Here is a 23,413-nt window from a genome sequence, read left to right on the forward strand (position 1 = left end):
ACGGAGTTCTCACGTGAAGCGCCTGGCAGGCGTGTTTGGGAAACGCTACTTCCTCCCTTCCCTGAGGAGTCACCCCACACTTCCCCGTGCCCCCAGCCAGCAGCCCAGCTCCTGCCCTGAGCTTGTTGACACCACATCTGGACCTGTGTGGTGTCGTCATCTGCATCACACCACCGCACCTCACTAGTGACATAACCCCCTCCATATTTGCCCCAGCCCAGCACAACCACGCTCCGCTAACACATGCTTGCTGAAATTCAAAACCAGATGCTCTGCGTGTGTTTGTTGGTTTGTTGGAGAGCAAAGCCAAATCCAACCCCCTTTTCTCTCTCCTTCTCCCGCTCTCCTTCCTCCCCCCACACTCCCTCCACATCTCTGCCTCAGGGGTTTGGGGAGGCTGCTGGGAGCCAGGATCGGGGGGTGGATGGCCAAGGTGGCAGAGCCAGGCCCAGCCCATCCGGCACATCCTGTAGGTTCCTGGGCGGGATGGAAGGAGCCACAGGTAGAGCAATGTGGCAGACAGAGGAAACGGGCCTGCCTGTTGAAACCCATTCCTCTGCCATGAGAGCCAAACAGGGAGGAACAGCAAAGTCAGCCTGAGATTCAGGAGCAGGTCCCCACTCATTCATTCATTCAAAAATGCGTTTTGAGTGCAGAGTACCAGATCTATTGACTGGGGCTGCGGCCAGGACGAAGGCCAGATCAGAAGTTCTGGCCTCCAGAGCTGTGTGCTCTGGTAGAAGGCACAGACAATGGCCAAGTAAACTGAACGAGAGCTTCGGAGTGTGCCAAGGGCTTCGCGGGAAACTAAAGCGCTGGGGAGACAGTAATGGAAGCAGGGACTGGGGTACTGAGGAAGTGCGGTGAACTGAGAGGCAGTCGGTGAGAAGGAGCCAGCAGTGTCAAGAGGAGGGTGGGATGTTCTGAAAGGGGGACGTGAAGTCCACGAGGTGGTGAAAGAGGCTGGGTGTCCTGTTCAAAGAGCCTGTGGCTGGAGCACGCGGGGAAGAGGAAGGGTGGAGTCTTGAGAAGTCGCAGGCACCAGACCATATGGGGCTCCATTGGCCACCAACGGGAGTTGGGACGCGATTCAGAGAGATTTGAAACACTCCAGAGGACCCTTCCCTTCCTGAGGCTGCAACCCAAATACTTGGGGACAAGAGTGACCAACATAACTCCTGCTCACAAGCACAGGAAGGACCTCAGGACCTGTCAAGATCAATGCCCTTCCACTTTGTAGATGGGATAACATCCCAGAGGCAGGAAGGGATGTGCCCAGGAGCCCACCCGGTGACTACTGGGGCAGGACGGGACACTGGAAGTGAGTGGCAGGAGCAGTGAGCGTGCCTGGTTCACTCTTCTGCTTCACGTCAAAACTTTTTTTTTTTTAATGAGAAAGTGTTCTCAGGGTCCCAGTCAGAGGAACTGGGTCGCCAGTTGAATTGAGCACTAGATTGCGGTTCCCTGATTCCAGCACCCATACCCTTTCCACTGGGCTGTTGGGGTTTTATGTACATGCAGTAGCGCCCCTTATGGAGAGGAGGTTGTTCCATGACCTCCGGTGAGTGCCTGAGATCTTGAGCAACACCAAACCTTACACATACTACACTTGTCATATACACACCTACTAAGACAAAGATTAATGTAGGAATTGGGCACATAAAGAGATCAATGAGAGCTGGTGATACAGCTCTCGTGCCTAGCATGAGAGAGGCCCTGGGTTCAATTCCTTTGAAGCACTGAAAAAAGAGAAAGAGAGAGAGAGAGATTAATGATACCTTTTAATAAACTAATAATAAGGCAGAACAATTAAAAATATATGCCATAATAAAAATTTTATGAATGTGCTCTCTCTCTCTCAAAATATTTTATTGTACTGTAAATCTTATCAACGTCAGCATACAATTATTTTTCCTTTCCTTAGGTTGAAGATTCTCACCTTTCCTCTTAAAGGAAGCACTTAGCAGCTTCTTTATGGCATATTCAAAAAGCCAGGGTCACTACTCTTACACTTGGGAGACACTACAAAGTAAAATAAGGATAATTTAAGCACTGTGACATGGTTGATCTGAAAACTGAGATGACTACAAATAATTAACAGGTGGGTAACATATACTGCATGGATACACCAGACAAAGGAATGACTGCTGCCCAGGAAGGACAGAAAAGGACAGTATAAGATTTCTTCATGCTACTCAGAAAGGCACACAATTTAAACCTATGAATTGTTTATTTCTGGAATTTTCCATTTAATATATTTGGACTATGGTTGACCATGGAAAACTGTAGGAAGCAAAGCCACTGATAGAGTGGGATTGATTATTACTAGAGACTGAAGCTGCTCAGAACACAGACATTTCCTAAAAGCTGCTGGAAGTTGTTTTGGAAAATACCGCAAGTCCTAGAAGATGAAACAAATGAGTCAGTTACCCTCATGCATCAGTCCATTAAGAAAATAATGAATGTTGGGCTTGATGGTGCATGGCTGCAATCCCAGCAGCTCAGGAGGCTGACACAGGAGGATTGTGAATTCAAAGTCAGCCTCTGCAACTTAGTGAGGCACTAAGCAACTTAACCAGACCCTGTCTCAAAATAAAATAAAAAATAAGGGCTAGGGATGTGACTCAGTGATTGAGTGCCCCTGGGTTTAATCCCTGATACCAAAAAAAAAAAAAAAAAAAGGAAAGAAAGACAGAAACAAATAAAAACATTTTAAGAATAGATCAAGGAAACAGATACCAGTGTATATAATTCCCATAATCAAACATGTCTCTGAATATATAGGAAATCTGGCCTTAGGCAAAAGAATTCTTTATAAATGATCCACTAGATCTTGCTACTGTGTTACTATGGATCTCTATAGCTCCTCCCTAATCTGAATGGGAAGATTTGTTAAAACAGAGGTGACTGGATCTTCCAGCTAGAGCTCTTGATTCAGTAGATCTAGAGTGGGACCCAAGTCTTTGTCCTTTTAAAAAGTTCTCAGATGATGCAGATGCTGCTGGTTGGGGTACCACACTTTGAGAACCACTAGATGCTGTGGTACCCTGCCCAGTTCACTCTAAGGAACAAGGGCTATTACTGGCCCAGATGCCAGGAGTACTGGTTACAGATAAGCCATGTTCCTGCCCAGCAATTGCCCTTAACTGAAGGGCACTGCCACACCAAAGTTACTTCCTCTCCCTGTGAGCAGCACCTCTGCAGATGCAGAAGCTCAGAGGCACCAATTAGGGATAACTCTGCAGAGTGCTGTCATTGTCAGTGTTCCCCATGCGATTGACTGAGGTCTCTGTTGTAACTGCACACAAGTTCAATTTTTCCTTCTGCCCAATCTTAGATTCTTCATTTCCTTACAAGTATTATTCACAAAGTACTCAACAATAAACAACCCTGAATTCAGATTTCTAACTCTTAGTCTTAGGCTATCTGAGTTAAGAGAACTGGTTCCAGAAGTGGGGTGGTCTAAGAAACAGACAAAATGGCATTTGGAACTGGATCACCCACTCACTGGCCAGCTGACATCACTGTGGTTGGGAAAGGAAGGTAGGAGGTAGAACATTCAGAGTCCCAGGGGCTGTAGTGGTGTAAATAGGAAGCCTTTCATCAGTGGGAAATTGGGATGAGCTGTTGGGTCAGGGAATAAATTGGTGGGTGCAGCACCTCAGGATTTTGACAGATTTAGGTGAAGTCCTAATTATGATGCCAATAAAATCAACTGGCTGGCCAAGTGCTATTGCAGTACTAGAGAAAGACAGAGAAAATAGTCAGTGCAAGGCAAAGTGGCAGAGAGAGAAAGAGGACCCCTCTGGCAGTATATAGAGACTCAGGTGTCCTGCATCCAGAGGACAGACAGGGCTGTCAGAATCAGGCTGAATCTTAATTATAAGAGTTACAGAGCAACAGGAAATTCTCTAGTTAGGCAATTCGATGCCACAGTGAGGCTTGGATTGGAAACAAGTTGGACCCTGAGGCTTTTAATAGGGGTGTTAGGGTAGATGCACTCTAGAATGGTGAGAGCCCCAGATCCTCAGAGCCCTCTGAGCCAGCAGAAGTGGCCCAGGACACCTAGAAAATACTAGCATTCCCTTATAGCTTAAAGAGGGGAATGCAGAAGTTTCCATGTTACAAGAAAACACATTCCCCTTCCCCCCTGCATTTAGACCCCTACTTTGCTCCTGATTGCTAGACCTGTAACTGGAGCCAAGTTATAATATCATTTAGTCAAAAAATGCTGGTTCTGGTAGGCCTCTCTGATAGCAATGGGAATGTTAGGATCACAAAATAATAGATACCAGATGCTCTTAACCATCAGAGGCAAGATGAGTGCAACATCCTCAGGAGCAGCAGTCACCAAGGCAGCTGGGCGCCGGCCCACAGCTACGGAGACAGTTAATAGAACACGACATTCCTGAGTCAAGCTAGATGGGCAGCCAGCACAGGAATTGCTCAATCTATGCAATCAAAATAAATCGAGGATCAAGTTCCCTTGCCAAGTTCCCAGACCTGAGCCCATTGTAAGACAGGGAACCCGTTGACTGAAGAGAACACCAACCTCCAGGAAGAAAGGCCCTGCACCACTGTGTCAAAATGATTGCCATGCTTCTACTCAGGGAACTGGCACTGGGGAAAGGCAATGCCCAGTAACTTTGAGAAGTGTTGGATACAGGGTCCAAGTTGATACACAGAGATCTAAAACAACCTGGCCCCTGGTACAATGAGTAAGAAATGAAGTCCAGGCTCTGGTCCAGCTCACAGCGGGATCCATGGTCTCACCCAGTGGTCATTCCCTCAATCCTCAAGTAAACAATTAGAGTGAGCATGATAGTTGGCAGAACCCCATATTATTTCCTTGGCCTGTGAGATAAGCTATCATCTTGGGGAAGGTCAAGTTGAAACTTCTGATACTGCCTCTGCACACAACCACTAACCAAAAGAAACAAAATCAGCCTTGCATCATTAGGGAATGGGGGAGATTGGTGCCGCCCTTAAGGACCTGGACCACCTGGACATTGCAGAGTATCACATCGGTTGACCTTATTAATGTGACTTCCTATTAACCGGTAAGTAATGAATAAGAAGCAGCAATACCTTGGAGGTCTTGATAAGACATCAGCACGGGGGATAAAGCCTGTGAAAATTCAAGTTCCAGCAGCGTCGGGTTTAAAGAGCAAATCATTGTCTCTTGCTTGTACTTCCCACCACTGAGGAAGAATCACAGTAGCTGGTGGATGTCTTCAGCCTCTGGACTGAGCATGTTCCACACGTGGGAATGATGGCACAAACCAATTCCCGAGTGGCACAGAAGACTTCCTGCTTGGAGTGGAGCTCAGAGCAGCAAAGGCCATGCTGCAGGTCCTGGTTATGGCATAATCTGTCCTTGCCTTGAGCCCCAAGTCCCAGCAGACCCTGGTGTTCAAGGCAAGGCTGCAAGTGGAAAAGATGCGGTGTGACACTTGAGGCCAGCCTCAGTAAGAGAACCTCGGTGCACACTCGCAGGGTCTGCAGCTCCTTGTGTGCCACTAAACTCTGATGGAAACGGAGCACTTGACCAAGGAACCTCACTGCCTAGGTAACCAGAACAGCCCATAATGAGCTGAGCCCTTTGGGATCATCTAGTCCAGGGAGGGAAAGTGACTTACTTTAGGGAAGCTTTTGGCTGCAATTAACAGACTCTAATCGACAGAGACTTACCAAATATGTATGTTCTTCTCATAAGAAATCCAGAGAGGCTGGGCACAGTGGCACACACCTCTAATCCCAGCTTCTCAGGAGGCTGAGGCAGGAGGATCACAAGTTTGAGGTCAGACTGAGCAACTTAGCAAGATCCTGTCTCAAAATACAAAATAAGAAGGGCTGGGCTTGTAGCTCAGTGGTAGAGCACTTACCTAGCCTGTGTGAGGACCTGGGTTCAATCCCCAATACCATAAAAAAAAAAAGAAAGAAAGAAAGAAAGAAAGAAAAGAAACACAGAGACGAGCAATTGCTGCATTGATTCAGCTGCTTATAGGTGATGACGGAATTTTGGGTCATTCCTGTCGTACTTAATATGGGTGGTCTTCACACCTGTTACCTCATGGTCACAAGACACAGCCACAGGATCTGGAGGAAAGCTGCTTACTCTTCCTTCTGTATCAAGGAAGCTAAGACCTGTATAGCAGCTATTGATTGTTGCATAACAAATTACCCCAAGCTTGGCGGACTACATTTCTCATCTCACAGTCTCCCTGGGATGATTTAGCTGAGTCCTCTGAGTCAGATCACAATCAAGATGTTGGCTTGGCCTATAGCCATCTTGAGGTTCTACTGGAGCAGAATCCACTTCCAAGCTTGCTCAGTGGTCATTGGCAGGATTGGGTGCTTCCTAGCTGCCAGGCTGAGGGCCTCAGTTCCTCACTGGCTGTTGGGCCAAGTCCATGCAGGCCGCTCCAGGAGGCAGCTCACCGAACAGCTTCCTGCTTCATCAGAGCAAGCGAGGGAGGGAACGTGAGTGCTGGCAAGGCGGAAGTCCTTTGTGACCCACAGTAGTGACATCCCTGCAAGGGGAGCTGGGAAGTCAAGTACCTGGAGAGAGACGGGGGGAGGCCATATGAGGCGTAAGCCAGTGGTTTCCCTCAGTGGGTGCTGTTGGCGCACAGCTCTGTGGGAAGGGGACACCCCATCACCCAGGGCTTTCCTGCCCAGCACCCAGACTGAGACAGAGCTCTCCCCCTCGGGCCCAGCCCCAGCAAGTTCCAGAGCAGTGCAATGAAGCTACAGCAAGAACGGGCAATGCTGGGCTTTCCAAACCAAGGCAGGTTAGTTTCTCAGCCAACGCAAGGGGCAGAGTCATGGAAAAAATCCACACTTCCTATCCCGACTAGAACACTTGGCAAGGGCCCTGGCTGGCACCGTCAGACCGCCCATCCAGAGCCAGGACTCAAGGGGTAAATACAGTAGGGATCCTTTTCCTGGGCAGCCCTTGGCAAGGAACGTGGATAGGTCACAAGAAGCATTGACCTCAAAATAACAAGACTACATAAACCTCACCTGGAGCCAAACCCAGGGTGTGAAAGACCTAAGGAACATCTGGGTTGGAGGAAGACTTGAGAACAACCTACACAGCAGTTCCCAAAATGTGTTCCAGGGCACCCTCAGGGGTTCCAATTGCTCTTCACCCAGAGCAGAGGAGCTTCCCCATCTTTAACCCACCAGGCTGTCATGAAGTGTGTCATGTGCATAAAATAATTTCTGGAAGAAAAGGGAAAGGAGGGAGGGGAAAATGTGTGTACAGTTAAAATACTTAAAGGAGTTCAAACTGAAATAATAAATTTGTCCCATATTCAGAGTTCACACGAAGATATTTCAAGTAAATCCTCCTCACTGAGGTTAAATCACGTTCTTATACAGATGCTAAATCCTGACTCCCAGTCCCACGAAATGTGACTCCATGTGAAAATAGGATCTTTGCAGAGGATCAAGTTTAAATGAGGTCAGTAGGGAAGGCCCCAATCCAGCTTGATAGTCTTTAGAAAAGGGGGAGAGTGACCACAGAGAGAGACTGGCACCGAGAGATGTAAAGACACAAGGAGGAGGCCATGCCGAGACAAAGGCAGAGCCATGCACGCCAGAGATTAGCAGCAGACCACCTGAGGCTAGGAGAGCTGCATTCCCCAGCTTCCCACCTCCAGGACTGTGGGAGGGTACACTTTTGTTATTTAAGGCACCCGAGTTGTGGTGCTTTGTGATAGCAGCCCTAGGAAATGAGCACACTCCTCCCTGACACACGCGCACACACAAGGCCCACCCCTGGGACATGTTACATGCAGATGTCCTCTTTCTTCCCTCATCCTTGCAAAGCTGACAACACAGGATCTGATGAGGGTGATCATTGGAAGTCCATAGCAGCAGGTGGCATCCGGGAGGTTGTTACCCATGCTGAGACTGCATGTGGGTTTTAAGGATGGGATTCAGGCTGATTCAACCTTAATGCACCTGTAGTGAGTTAAAATAATGAAATAGTCCCATGCAAATGGTTAACTGCCACAGTCCTGAGACTGGCAAGTGCACCCAGCCTGGCGCCTGCCTAGGAACCCCAGAGGACCCACATCCAGCATTTGAAGGATCGAGGTGCATCCCAGCAGAGATAATCTAGGATTTGGCCAGCTCCATCCTAACTGGTCACTTCCTGTGTCAAATGGCTTGTTTAGCATTTGAGTAGGACCCCCAGATGGGGGTGGGAGAACAAGGCCTAGGTGCTCAGAGGAGGCCAGAACAGCAGGGTCCTGGTGCTAGGGCTCAGGGTAGTCGGCTGCAAGGACAGACAAGGTCAAGTTCCCAAAAGACAAGGACCTCAAGACCCAGGATGGGTGTGGGGTGGAGGGAACTGGCAGATGTGAGAAGAAGGGAGCAGGTGAAGGCCCTGAGCCCAGCTGGAGTCATCTGGGAAAGCCCTTTTCCCTCTCTGGACCTCAGATCCAGAGCTAGATCAGGAGGTATTTAAGGAGACTGCCTACTCTGATATTCCGAGACCCTCGACTTGAAAATGAGGCAAAGAACTGAGGTACCTTCCCACTCCTCTTCCCTCCCCTCCCCCGCCTCCCCGCTCCTCCCCTTCCCCTCCTCCCTCCTCTGGGGTTCCCTGTTACAACCACCTGCCCTGCTCTAGTTTTGGAAGCATGTCAATGCATCTGTTCATCATGAAAGAAATAAATGAATAATGACATCTGGAATAGTGTGAGTCGCCAGGCCTGGTATATTGAGCACCCTCCCACCCAGGGCAGGGGAGGGATGGAGGCCCAGACCCCAGGGGTCTAAGGATGTGTCCCCTCCCACCTCACCTTTCCACATGCTCAGAGAGCTGTCAGGAGACAGCCCCTGGAACCCAGCCTGATAGTTCTGCTGGAGACTCCCGGGGAGGCTGAAGGAGCCACAACCTCACCAGAGGCTGAGGGGTGCCGGAGGGAGCACAGCACAGCAGGAAGGGCAAGGGCGCGTCCCTTTGTCAAGTGTTCCATTTTGAGATTATTCCTGGTACACAGAAGGTGCTAAATAGAATGTGTGGTATTATTGGCGTGTTTGGAGCAGTTCCGCTTAGAATAAAGATTTCCAAACGCTTTTCAATCATGAAGTATATTTTACATTGTGACCCAGAACACACTCTCCGTGTTTCCGTGCATCTGAAGACACACGTGTGTGCTCATCTGTATGCAGGGTGTGGGTATATGTGTGTAGGTACGCATGGAACATTCTTCAGAAACCCTTAAGACTTCCCACCAGTAATGCACTCTTTAATTTTCTATTCTATTAGTTTTTTAAATGATGATCATGATCTACCAATTGATTCCATAACCCACTAATAGTTGACAGCATCCAACATGGAAAACGGAGTCTCAGAATTCGACCTGTGTTAGAATTCGCATTCTGTTAGGTCCAAGCCAAGTGCCCCTGGGCAAAGTCACCCAAACGCTTCCTCCCAGCCTGCAACGGGAAGCTTTCCTCCTGCCTACTAGAGAAGACGCTTGTATGTTTTAAACACACAGAAAACCCAAAGGTCCAGTCCTGGAGCACAGGGAGTGTCCAGGAAATGGCAGTGACGCCACGGGGAACCGAGACTCCTGCCACACGTGCGTCTCCCCTGCTGCAGGGGGCCCATCGACTCCCAGGGTACCGGCTGAGTCAGGGGCCAAGCAGGCTTCAGAAGGGCCTTTGTGAATCAGGAACCAAGGCCGCCCCGGGAAGCTTAGATCCAGAGCGGAGCCACGACTCTAGTTACCACGCGAAGTGGGGATGAAGTCCTCAGCGTTCCAAGATGAGTGCTGTCTCTGTTGCCACCCGCAGCAACAATCCCGCGGATATTTGTTACCACCTGCAGCAACAATCTCGCAGGTATTTATCGGAGGTGGACTGGAAATAAACTACTTCTATTCCTGAGTTGCTTCCTTGCTTGCTTGCTTGCTTATTCTCTAGCTTATAGAGGAAAAGGGGCTTACTTGATTTTAGAGGAAGAAAGGCTTTGAGAGGAAGAAAGACTTTGCTTAGAGGAAAAGAGACTTGCTACGCTTTAGAGATCTATTTCTTCTTAGAGTTCTGCTGCTTCTTCTTAGAGGTGCGCCCTGCATCCTGCGAACTAAAGGTGCGTGCTAGAGGTGCGTGCTAAAGGTGCTGTCTATCAGAGGTGCTTCTTAGTGGTGCGTCGCGCGTACTGCGATCTGTGATCTGCGACCTAGAGGTGTGTTCTTAGTCCTCCGCTCTGCGATCTGCCATCTGCCTTCTGCCTTCTGCCTACTGCTTTTTGCCTTCTGCCTACTGCCCGCTTATATTCCCTCCAGGAGGCGGAGGGTAGGCCCACTCTAGTTAAGCGAAGATCAGGCGAGGAGCCAGCTGCCCAATCATGGCAAAGGTCAAAACGAGCAGGCATGAGCAGGAGCACTCGGGAACACATGTGCACGCGCTGTGTGCCTGGACTCACTTGAACACGGCCGATGATAAAGCACCTGAGTGTGTCTATGTTAACCGACTTCCTCACCACCCATGTGATCAAAACAACTTCTGGCTGGCTGCCAGGCGCCATCTTGGTGTAGTCCGCATGGCATAGCCCCCAACAGTCTCTGCCACATGGGAAGAGCAGGGTGACCTCTGAGGTCAGGGCGTATCCTCCTTGCTTAACAGGGGCAGGACAGGCCTTGGGGTATGAGACTTGCCTTGTGAATATGGGTGGACTAAGTCATTGAATGCATCCAAAAAATGATGGCCCGGGAGGGTTCAGACCTGAGGGGATGGCAGGAGAAGGACATTCCAGACAAAGAATTCTGTAAGGAGTCACTTGCAGAGAAATCCGGGCACTTGACTTCATGAAATCCAAACCCATTCCAGGCAAAAAGGAACCAACTGCCCTATCACCCACTGAGCTCCATACCTGCCTGGAACACCTGAAGAAAGGAAAACAGGAGTCCAGATGTGGAAATCTGGATTCCCGTCTTGGTTCTCTACCCCGTGATCCTGACGACCTGAGTTAGTCACTCCATTCGGTCTCTCAAATAAAGGGTTTGGACAAGATAGTTTCTAACTTCCATGTCCATAACCCCTTTGTTCTGAAGCCCCTTTTTCTTCCTCTCCCCCTCTTCTGATTCCCAAGGACAACCCATTCTGAGCTCTCGTCATCATTTTTCTACATGTTTGGTCCCCATAAGCATAGGCCACAAAAGGTTGGCTGGGTTCAAAGAGGTCTGGTTACTATTCCAGGAAATAAATTATTCTAACACTCAGTGGTGTAAAACGATCACCATTTTATCTGGCTCGTGGTTTTGTGAGTCAAGAATTGACGAAAGAGCTTCTCTAGGCCATCCTCACTTGGGGGTCTTATGGGGTGGGAGTCCATGCCAGCAGCAACTGCATGCCTCTGAAGTCTCCCTTGGCTGGGCATTCGGAATTGCTTCGTCGTATCCAATCGCAGTCAAGATGGCTGGCGGTTGAGGCTGGCTGTTGGCTAGGTGGTCAGACATGCCTCTCCGACTTGGCTGTCTTGGGTTTGTTGGATTTCATATGCCAGCTGGCTTCCTTCAGAGTGGGTGATCCAAGTGAATCAAGTTGAAGCTCTGTGGCTTTTATGACCACATGATACCCAACTAAGCTACACAGAGCAAATCTCTGTTTAATCTATTGCTCATAAGAAAGTCACTAAAGTCAGCTCAAATTCAAGTGGTGGGGACATAGACTTCACCTGTCAGTGAAGAGTGGGCCAACTAACTTGCAGACTTGTCTTCAAACAGCCATGCTAGGCCTCAACATGACACTGATAGAGCCACATGGCCTTGGTGTCCTCTGCTCACCCACCCGCACGGCCTCAGTGCCCCCCTGCAATCAATCCTGGGATATGCACATCACATGGAATACCCCCTACTTGACCAGTTCTGGAAAACAGGAATCCTGATGGTTCCCTCTTCTCTTCAATCATACCTTGCCTGTCCCCTGTCCCACTTCCTCAAGCTCCCAGTTTATGTAAGATTCTAAGACCTCTGGCTGAATGACCCAAATATGACAATTTCAGGAAGGAAAGGAGATAAGGGCATACCATTTGATTCCCAGTGGGTTTCTGGGGCCCAAGGAGATCAAACAAAAATCTATGGATCAATAGGACTCTTCCCATGGGGAAATGTGTCTGCAGTCACTGGTTTCTAATTCCAAACTGGCACGTGGTTGTCAGGCAGAACACTCATCTAGAGTTGAGCTGAGCTGGCTGAGATGGTGCTATCGCCATCAGTATCTCTGAATTAGCATGTACTGTGTCCCCACCTGGTACCTGATGTTAAACTGGTAACCTAGTTAACTAAGTCAAGTCTAATGAGGACCAGAATGGGACGGATGGTGTTTATAAGACAAGATGGAACATGGAGTGGAATGGAAAGAACTGGAAATGAGTGTGCTGAGGGCACTCACTCCTCCTTTTCTCTCCCTGGAATATTCTGCCCCCGCATATCCATGTGGTGGTTGCTTCACTTCATTCAGGTCTCTGCTCAATGTCACCTTCCCTGACACCCATCACTCTCATGTTCTCCCCTGAGATAATTTTCCAGTCTCCACCGAAGAATATTCTCTATTTCTTTGCTTATTTACTTCTTCCCTGGATAATATCAGTTCCATGAAAGTAGGGACTTGGTCTTCTCCTGCTTCTTTCTGAACCTGCCCTTCCTATACCAGTGTCTGGCATACAGTAGGCTTTCAATAAAAACTTTCTGAATGATCTAATCCTTCAACTGACTGATTCCACTGGAAAGTAGCCAAATAAAGTAGACCACAATAAAATGAAGAATGTCGGAGTAGAAAAGCAAAGGGAAAAAAATGGAATGAAATGGGATGGGGCAGGGAGGGTCAGGGAGGGGCAGGGAGTTCAAGAAGAAGGGAAGAGGCAACAAGCTCAGTTCCAAGCAGTGGAATGGTCTGGAGCAGTGGCAACCTTCTTTGCAGACCTGAACCATCTGGGGAACTTTAGAACAATCCGATGTCCAGGTCAAACCACAGACATTTCCATTCAATTGGTCTGGGTGGGGTCCAAGCACCCTTATTTTTCAAAGCTATCTATGTGATTCAAATTGGCAGTCATGAGTGAGAAACGCTGGATTAGGACATTCGGGTTATAGAAGTTAGGTTAACCTCAGACCCAGCTCAAGACTTGTGCATAGGAGAGACACCAGCCAGAACCTAGAGCCCCAAGCAGCTTGTCTGTTAGGGAACGTGTTCTCCACCAGTAGCAGCCACAGACAAGCACCCACATTTTTAGCTATTGCCCAATAGAGCACGCTGCTCCAGCAAACGTGAATGGAAACTCTCCTCTGTCCGGCTCAGTGGCCCACTGCTGCCTGGGGCTCGGCTGTCTGATGGGCTGTCTTCAGTTTCCTGCACCATATGGATTGGGCAATCTGCAGTCGCTCCATCTTTGCAGAGATGAATAGGACACAACAGAATTCTAATCCTCTCCAAGCAAGCCCCCACTTGTCTCTCTCCTACTCTCCAACTAACTGCAAAGTCTCCTTCTAGCAGTCTTTTGGACAAAACCAAGCAGAATTACAAAGGAAGCCAAAGTCTGACTTCCACCATCACTTCAGGTTCTATCCAAAGTCATTTCAGATCTCTAGAAAAAATGATGATGATGATGATGATGACGATGATGGCAACTTCCTGAACCCTAACTGTAATAAATCTGTGTTAATTTGCTATGAGACTCACTTTATATAGCAACATCTAGCACACACTGAGAACTCATGATGTCCTAGGCATCTGTCTTTCCATTTTGCATCTATCAGCCCATTCATCATCTCTGCGAGGAGGGCAATATTGTGTCAGGCCCATTTAAAGGTGAGGGAACTTGAGCACAGAACAATTCAGTGATCTGCTGAAGCACACAGTTAATGAGAAGAGACCAAGGCCTAAACCCCTGGCTGTGGAGCCTGAGTTCTTATCATCCACACCCTACAGGCTTGTGCAATCTTCATGCATTCTTAATGATAGTCTCAGCAGGCAGATATTATTTCCTGACTTAACAAATGAAAAAAACCGAGGCACAGTTTATCTGGAGACTTGCTCCAGGTCGCCATATTGGATTTGGGCCTCAAACCCAGTATTGTCTAATTCCAAAAGCAGATGGCTCTCAAGCACTACTAAGTTCTGCTCCTGAACTTGAAGGAGCAAGAAGGGCCTCCCCTCTCCCAACAGGTGCAGTGTGAACCTTCTCCATAAGGTCAGAGATTTCTCACTTGGGCCACCCAACCCAGGGGAGGCCCCTGGGACTTTTAGATTCAGACCTTGTCTGTCTCCAACTGAAAGCATCTACTCTCCACTGTACCTTCCTAGATGACCCCTCAGGTCTCAGTAAGTGCAAGTGGCCATGTTCTACCATGAGTGAGGATTGGTAGGTTCTAGCTGGCAGGCTCAGGTGGGTGAGGCATGCTCTTTTAGTCACTGAGAAAACCAAAGATTTGGGTCTCTGCAGCCCCACACCCAGAGCCCAGAGGCCACACCCGATACACTGGAAATGTGTAACATGCACCCTCGTCCTCCTCCCACGGACCTGGGGTTCAGGCACCGCTGATTCATTTTGAGAAGCTCCACTCTCCACAGCAGCATGAGGAAGGACCGTCCCCTGCCCGAGCCCTGTGCTCGCTATGATTCATCAGATCATCTGCAATCTCCTCAAAAATAGCCCTTACGCAATCCAGGAGCCGCTGGGAGCTCGCAGCACAGGGGCTTCCCCTCTTAGTCATTCTCTGGGCCTCCGTCCACTTCCACGCAGCCACGGGAACGCAGAGGGACAGGCACATGCCCAAAAGAGGAACTTAGCCAACAGAGCGAAGGCCGCCTCTCAGTGTTAGCAACTGCGATGAGGCAAGATCGCAGCTGTGCGGATCCTGTAGAAGTGAAATCTGCACCGTAAACAAATCTCGCAGGGGCTGGGTGCCCCCCGCCCCAAGTCTCCATGGGAAGGAGGATGGGGCAGGGGGCCGTGTGCACATGTGGAAGCCAGCATGGCCGGCTGCAGGCCTAGGCTGATGCTGGTCTAAACCAGGTAGGAGAGAGATGGACACAGGGGTGGAGATGGTCCCAGAGGTGCCACCCCTGCTGGCCCTTAAGACCACCCAGTCCCGTCTGCTCCAATGCTGTGCTCCTGGTAGCTCCCCCGCATGCAGAATAAACACGAAGGTGGAGGCCACAGCACCAGAGATTCTGATCAACTGGCTGTTTTGTTTTTTTAAACAGACATTGTGGAGTCAAGAACTCCTTCCCTCCAACTACCTGCATACCATGAAACTAGACCCAGAGAGGGAAAGGAGCATACCCAAGGTCACGTGGTCGCTAGTGGCAAAGACTGGACTTGAACATTCTTTTCCTTGGCCTTCAAAACCCTGCATGATCTGGCCTCCCCCTTACCTCTTGAGTACTCTGACTTCACCTTTTCTTCTGCACTCTAACCACCTTGCTCAAACACACTCTCCCACCACCGGACCTTTGCACTGACTTTTATCTGCCTTCACTGAAGGTAGCCCCATGACTCACTCTCTGCTCCGTTCACTTCTGAGACCACCTTCCCTGACCCCTCCCACATGTCAGTGGCCCTCCTGTCATTCTTCATTCTTTCACCTGGCTTTATTTTTCTTCATGGCCCTGACTGACCCTCTATGAATCTTGGTTGCCTTTTTCCCCATGAGAATAGGAGTCCCAGGAGGGCTGGACTCTGTCACCTGCTGTCATCCCAGCACCAGCACTGCAACAGCCCAGCATATGCTTGGCAGAGCTGCCGATGACCTCAGAGGTGCTCACTCCTATGCTTACGCCCCGGGACCCCCCAACCAGGCCAGCGCACCAGCTATGTTTAATCTGAAGTCCTTTTCTGACATTTCTTCTACCATACAGTCACTGGATTCTATTAATATAGAATCTATGTTTGTTTGGATCATTTTCTTCTCTTGTTTTTTCATGTTGTTCATGTATCTTCCCCTCTAGCAGTGCAGATCTGGGGTATTGCAGTGTCCCCCCTATAGGCTTATAGTGACTATAGGTTTCCAAAATCTTTTCTTTAAGGGGGAGATCAAAATTAGCAGTGCCCAGTTCAAACAGTATGCAACCATAAACCAAATAGCCCCTAAGAGGACATTAACAATATTGTCATAATAAACAGAATGAGTTCAATTATTATCTTTAGTATAACAAACAGATTTGCAATAAGGTCTGCAGTTTCTAGGACAAAGAGGATGCAGAGGGGTGTAGGATGTAGCTGTTAATGGGAATAGAAAAGGATATATAGAAGTTCTAGATAATAGAAAGAATGAGAGTGTAATCAAAAGAAGTTGGTTGTTTGCATGCGAAAAGGGAAAAAGAGACTCTGAGGGAACAGGTAAACGAGAGGAAAAGAGAGCGAGAAAAGTAAAGAAATAAAAACTTAAAATTGTTCAATAAGGAGAAAAAAGAAAATCTATACTATAACAGTCATATAGTATTCAATCCTCCCAGTGTTCAGTAGCCTGATGCATGAGAGATACCTGCCAATGAGCTTCAAGTCTCCAGCAGGCGTTTCAGGATGGGATTTGCCCCACCTAAAGATGGGAGCTACGGCTTCCAGGATTATCCAAGATGGCCACTCTGGCTTCCAAATGTGTTGGCAAATGGGGAACTGCACTTCGGGGTGTGGGCGTGGTCAGCTGGAGGTGCAGTTGGTCAGGCAGGGGTCCTGGAGGTGGGGTCAGTCTAGTTGTGGAGGAGGTCCGTCTAGTTGTGGGATCCTGGAGGCAGGGTGCAATCAGCCAGTCTGGGGTCCTGGTGGCTGGGAGCAGTCAGTCGATGTGAGGGCCCCAGAGGCAGGGAGTGATCGGTAGTGCTGAGGGATTCTGGAGACGGGGCTCAGTCAGTCCGGCCAGGGGTCCTACAGGGCCTGGCTGTTGTCTCAAAATGGCAGCAGCCACGTGTAACCAAACCAAGAAACAGATATCCTCTGCTTGAAACCCAAGTTACAGAGCCACAAGGAATGCAGCCTCCCTCTAGTCCGCCATCTTGGATCTCCCCAGCACACCAGCTAAGGACAGATCCCCAGGGTTGCATGTTTTCTTGGGGGAGCAGCTTGTAGACTACCACAGAACAAGAGCAGAGCCCCAGTCACCCCTTTGTACCCGCAGCATCTCCAAGGCAGGCCAGGGAGGACCAAGAACCACTTCTCACAAGGCAGAAGACTGTTGTGCAAGCCTAGAAGCCTCTGTGGAGGCCCTTCCAGTAATACCACTGATCAAAACATGCCCCAGCTTTGCAGGGACCTGGCTTCATGGTGTACTGACTCTCAGTCACCGACCGGTCATAACTCATGTATGTATAGCTGCTCGCCAATCACAAAATGCCTACCCAAACACTCAGACCCTCATCTGCGGGCCTGGGGGCTGTTGCCCCTCCTTTGACAGACGAAGTCACTGGGACCCAGAAGAGGTCATTCACTGGCCCCCAATCACACAGCTAAGGATGGGAAACCCCACCTTGGCACAGTCCAGCCCTTGCTGTGCCCCCACCCTGCCTCCACTGCCCACCAGATACAATTATCACCCACTCCGCCACAAGGCTTGCCCCCATCACCTCTGCTACCCTCAGCCATCTCCCCTCCTGGAAGGTGAGCATTTGGAGACATTTGCAGAGGGCTTCAGATACATTTGAGAGAGTGTGTGAACTCAGTCTGGACGAGGGGCTGCTGAGGTCCAAGCAGTCCCATCTGTTCCTGCTTTTGCTGCCCCAAAAGCAGAGCCTAAGACAGGGACTGGGATTCCAGGAGTGACCTGGGAACGGACCCAAGAAGGGAAGGGCAGGGAGCGTCTTTTCATTTTTCTTTTTGGGGGGTGGGAGGGGGGGTCAGCACACAGCTTGTGCTGTGGAAGTCACCTGTCAGCCCGGGAGCCGGTCCTTCAGGGCGTGGGATCTCCAGGCCACACTTGCACAGGCCTGGAGGGCTCAAACACCCAGCCTGAGCAATTGGGGCGCCCTCGCCCTGTCCACCTCCACAGAGCAGCTGACCCAGGGCAGGCCAGGGGATGTGCCTCAGAGCACCAGAAGCAGCTCCCCATGGCTGCGGTGAGCTCACACCTGCCTGGTGACAACTGTGGAACTAGTCCAAGTGTGTTTGCTTAAAAGGAAAAACAGCTCCCGCCCCCAGTCAGTTATGACCATCAGAGAGTCATGATTATGTGTGTCAACGATTTCCCAGCAACTTCCTGTGACTAAGAGCTGGAGTGAGGGGCCTGCACCAGCCGCAGCCGTCGACAGCTCCCGGTCACTTTTCTCCATCTCTGGCACCTCTCAGTCCCTCCGAAGCTCCACGAGGTAGCGGTTCTTCCTGGGAAACTAGACTCAGGCTCCATCGGTCCCTCACCAAGGGACAGCCCCGAGGCCTGTGCTGGCCACCCACCCTCCTGGTTGTGCAGACGAGGATGTCAAGGGGCAGTGGCCAAACCGAGGCCCTCCGCATGGTAGAGGCCTCCCATCTAGTAGCCTCTTGAGTGTGGAGCCAGGGCTGGCCACACAATTTGCAGGGTCCGAAAAAAGAAAACCTCAGAGCCCCTTGTTCAAAAATTAGTATTTCAAGATGGACACAAGATGGACAGAACTAATCGACCCCTCGTGGCATGATCCTGCTGGGCGGGGCCTGTGCAGTCTCGCAGGCCATGTGCCATGAAGCTGACCCTGGTAGACCCCACCTCTCCCAAGGTGGTTCCAGAGAGGCAGGGGGCGACTTCAGAAGCTGCAATAGTTTTTAACTCCAATGAGCCCGAGTTCGAATCTCCCCTCTGCCTGATAAGGCTCCGCAGCGCTGACATGAGGTGGCAGCCCCTCTGGGCCTGTTTCTTGACTGAGGTGGCCGGTGGTGTAGGTGGCACAAGCAGGGTGAGCTCGTGGCCTCCCTCCCCGCCCCCTCTCCACCTCAGCTGCTTCTCTCCCAGGCTCAGGGACCAGGACAAACCTCACTAACCCCACCATCTTGGCTGTGGGTGTACCCCAGAGTAACGGCCGGAGAAAGCCAAGGGACAAGGTTGCAGCAAAGCCACCAGGAGGTGGTGCCCAGTGAGGAAGGGGCCGAATCCCCCTTCCTCCCACCTTCCCCTTCTCACCTGAGGCCGGGCTCTGCCAGACAGGAGCCACCAAGGCTGGCTGTGCCTCTTTCCTCCCCAGGGTCGGGCCAGAGTTCCCGAGGCTACCGTTCCCCTTCTTCACCCTCCTTGTTGGGAGGGAGGGGAACAAACAGAAGCAGGTCGCACCAGGTCACTGCTGACTCATCACCGCACTGTGGGCAGGTCCCCAGGGACGCTCCTGGGCCTCGGCTTTCCCATCTCTGAAATGGGGCCAATGATGCCTGCCTGCAGCTGGAGGACGGGGTGTCGGGAGGGCCGGTTACTGAGTTGTCCCGGGGCTTCGGCTAATAACACGCTGTCCGGTGAGGCCCGGAGGACTCTGGGATCTTTGGGAAAACACATTCTTGTCCATCTTCAAAGCATCCCTGAGAAGAAGGTGGGAGGGAGGTCTCAGGCTACAGGAAGGGAGAAAACTGAGTCAGCCCCGAGAGGCAAGCACCAGTGTGGCAGAGAGAGGGGTGGAACACAGGCCCGGTGACCCAGACGCTCCTGAGTTCAAATCTCCCCTCTGCCGGATCCAGACGGCTCTGAGCTTGAACCTGACGTGGGAATGAGGCCCACCTCTCTGAGCCCTGGTGAAGACAGAGTGAAGTGGGGCAAACGCTGGCACCGAGTAGGTGCTCAATTAACAAGTGCTCGGAGCGGCCCTGCTTTCTCCCTGAGGACTCAGGAGGCACCCGGGAGTCAGTTCCATGTGCTCCAAGGGCGTTTTCCGTGGAAGTGGTTCACCGAATCTTCTCTACCACTGCATCTTATGTCTTTGGTAGGTCACATGTCACAACCCTGGAGTCAGGAAATGTGCTGTTGTGGGTGACTAGGTTTCCATCGTCCTCCTGGGGACACCTGGCCTTGACTTCCCCACCTGGGAGAAATGTCCAAGGGTGAGGCAGCCAGGGAGACCTGCACTCCCCTGACAAGAAAACCCTGGTATGAGAGACAGGCTTTTACTGAGTCCCTCTTTGGTTCCCAAACCTGCACAGATGCTTCACATACCTCTCATTGACGCCTCGCCACTGATTTCCCAATGTTCACTGGAGAAAATGGTGGCCCAGAGAGGTCAAGTGAGTTGCCTGAGGTCACGCAGTTAAGAGGCCGAACCGGGATCCAAACCGAGGTCTTAGTGTCCTATAAACCTATTATAATCTGACGCCTGAGGCCAGAAACCTGGCTGGAGCTGGCAGCCGTCTGGGAGACTGTCTTGCCCAATCGCTCAGCTTAAGTCTGAAGAAGCAAGAGCTCAAGAGGGCCGGGGACAGTCTGGAGCAGCTAAACCAAGCTGGGGTGGGCGCCTTCTCTTCCACCGCGGCTGGGGTGGCTGGGGACGCGAGCGGGGACGCCAGGGGGCACTTGGGCAGACACACACTGGTCCCCCGCTCGGGGGCCTGGAGTGGTTCCTTCAGTCAGAAAACGCTTCCCATCAGCCACCCCAGTGCACCCCTCTGGTGCCGGGCAGGGGGATGCGGGCAGGAAGGACACGGAGCCTGCCCCGCAGCAGCAGATGATGACATTACCACGGGGAGCAGCCGGGGAACAGAAGCCCAGGCCAGCGGCCATGCCGAGCTGGGTGGCAGAGCTGGACAAGAATCCAGAGCAAAGCCAGCCGGCTACGCAGGCACCACTGGCCAAAGGAAGGTCAACCCCCATCATTAGAGAGACAATGGATGGTCACTATGGAATTTATTGTCCAGACTTTGGAGAGACAAAGGGGGTGTTATGAATAATTACATTAAAACAACAGGCGCAGACCAGGCTCTCCCAGGAAAACAGAGGCCCGTGGTCACCAGAGCCCTGAGCCTGGGCGGTGCTGGTCACAGAGAGGCGCTATCCATCCAGTGAGTGCGCTAGTGTCTACGTCCCCTGGACACGTTTGGAAACTGAGGTCTGGATGGGTAGCAAGACCCCAGGGCTCACAGGCAACTGCAAAAAATGGGGAGCAGGTAGAATCTGGGTCCTGTAGGAAGAAGGAGAATTGAAGGGCACAGAGCCAGTATTCGGGTACACCTGGGAAGGGCTGGCGGCCCCTGGCTGCGACGGAGTGGGGCCCGCAGAAGCCGAATTGCCGATGTTTTTGACATTAGGCCCCCGAAGGGAGCCCAGATAACCGTGCAGGGGTGGCAGGGGGCTTGCAGTGCCAGGGAGGCCTCGGTCATTCCTGCAGTGACCGGGAGCTGGAAGGAGCTGCTGCCCGGGTCCCGGGACACCTTTTCCTTCCCCTCCTCCACCCCAGGTGGTGTGAAAGCAGCCACCTGGGGCCTAAGAGCAGCCCAGGTGGGGGAAGGCAGTGCCCGGACGGTCAGAAGGGCACAGGCAAGAGGTCAGCAGGCCAGTCCAGGCAGCCCTGCTGGACCTGAGGAATCTTGCCATGGAGGTCACACTGCCACTGGGAACAGCAGGGGCCCTGGGGCCACTGAGGCCCCACACAGTCCCTGAAGTCGTGGGGCGTGGCCTGCAGGCTGCCCCTCAGCCCCACCCCGGCCCTTTGCTTTCTAACAGGAAGCTCTTCCTCTTTCTATGTTTCCCCCCTTGGCCAGTGCCCAGCTATCACCAGCCCAGAGTTCGGGTGACTTTCAGGAACCTGCCATTGTGAAAAACCCAAACCACTCCCAGCCAGCTGTCTAGGCACCTGGGGAGGCTGAGTCCGGGCAGCAGGGCCCGCAGGCTGTCAGGAGGGGCCTGGACTCCAAGGAGCAGGAACCTGGGGCAGCTGCAGCCAAAGCCCCCAAACACACTCCCACCCACAAAGACATTCCCTGCAGAATGTGGCCAGTGGGCAGCGTGCGTGAGGGTGGCGGAGCGGAGAAGCAGAGGCCTGCCGCCCTGCAGGACACCCCCGAGCTGCCCTCCTGGAAGGCCCTTCCTGAGCGAAACTGGCTCTCGGCAGCCCAGGACCACAGACACCCCCACCCAATCACGGCTCCAAACCTACCTCACAGCCAGGTTCTGGGCCCACGCTGTGGAAAGCACCTGGCAGTTCCCTCTGTCCACCTGCGGGAACCCTGCCCTGCCCTCAAGGACAAACTCAGACGCCCCCCGACATGATCCCCAAGCTCAGGACTGGAGCTGCTTCCTGGCGCCTCCACCTGCCCCGGCCACCGCAGCCCTCCCCAGCCTGCCAGCTGCAAGCAGGGAAGTCCCTCATACGGGAGGGTCTGCCACTCATCAGCTGGGAGAGTCCCCGTCACCGCTGGGTCCATTCCCCATCACCGCTGTCGCGAATGCCCCCCAACTCCACAGCTTAAACAGCAGCACTTTACGACATGACCATTCTGAGGTCAGAAGTCCAGCATGGCCTCTCGGAGCTGAAATGGAGGGGTCGGAGGATTTCATTTCTTCCTGGAGACGTGGAAGAATTCTTTTCCTGGGCACCCTTTGCTGGTGGCCCCTTGTCCCTCCTCGCCCCCAGCAAGCACATCAGCCCAGTCCTCACTCCTGTCTGACTCAGCCCCACCTACCCCATGAGGACCCTTGTGACCCCATTAGGCCACCCCGATAATCAGAGCATCTCCCATGGCGAGATCTGGTACCAGTCACATCTGCAAAGTCCTTTCTGCCATGTGCGGTGACATAGTCACAGGTTCCAGGGATTCTGATGGACTTCGGAAGAGGAGGCCTCATCTACCAACACGCCAACCAGGGCCCCAAGTTAAAGAATCAAACATTTATCAAGGGGCCGGCGATGCCGCACAGGGGCAGAGCCATACCGCCCGGCGTGAGCAAGGCCCCGGTTCCAACCCCAAGACAGGAAAAAAAATCAATAGAAAGACAATTCATCATCGTTAAGATCGGGGCCGGGTGGCACAGCCAACCCAGGTCCTAAATATGCTGACGCCAATTTCCAGCTTGTGATTTCTTAGTGTTCAGCCATGTCAGCCCCACTGGCTGGAGTCACACAGACTTGAACCCAGTGGCGACAAAGGAAGCAAGACCAGTTACGGGAGCAAAGGGACGGGGGCCGGGGTGAGGCCCAGACCCCGATGCTGAGACTGGAGGATCTGAGACCTGCCATAGGTCTGGGATTGGTCCTAATCCTAGGGGTGGGTCCCAGCAGCCCCCAGGAGATAGAAAAGCAAAGTAATAGAGGCTGGGGACTCAGTAGGGTCTGTGACATTCAGAATTTATCTGTCCTTGGTCCCCTGGGTCCCAAGTCTTGCTTTCTGTTATCAGATAAATCCACGATGAGGCCTGAGTGGTTGGTGACAAGCTGTTCTTTTACTCCTACTTGGGTAGAAATCCTTTTTTTAAAAAATATTTTTAGTTGTAAATGGACACAATACCTTTATGTATTT

The sequence above is a fragment of the Sciurus carolinensis genome, chromosome 1 (genome assembly GCF_902686445.1).
Source record: "Sciurus carolinensis chromosome 1, mSciCar1.2, whole genome shotgun sequence".
In the NCBI taxonomy this organism is placed as follows: domain Eukaryota; kingdom Metazoa; phylum Chordata; class Mammalia; order Rodentia; family Sciuridae; genus Sciurus; species Sciurus carolinensis.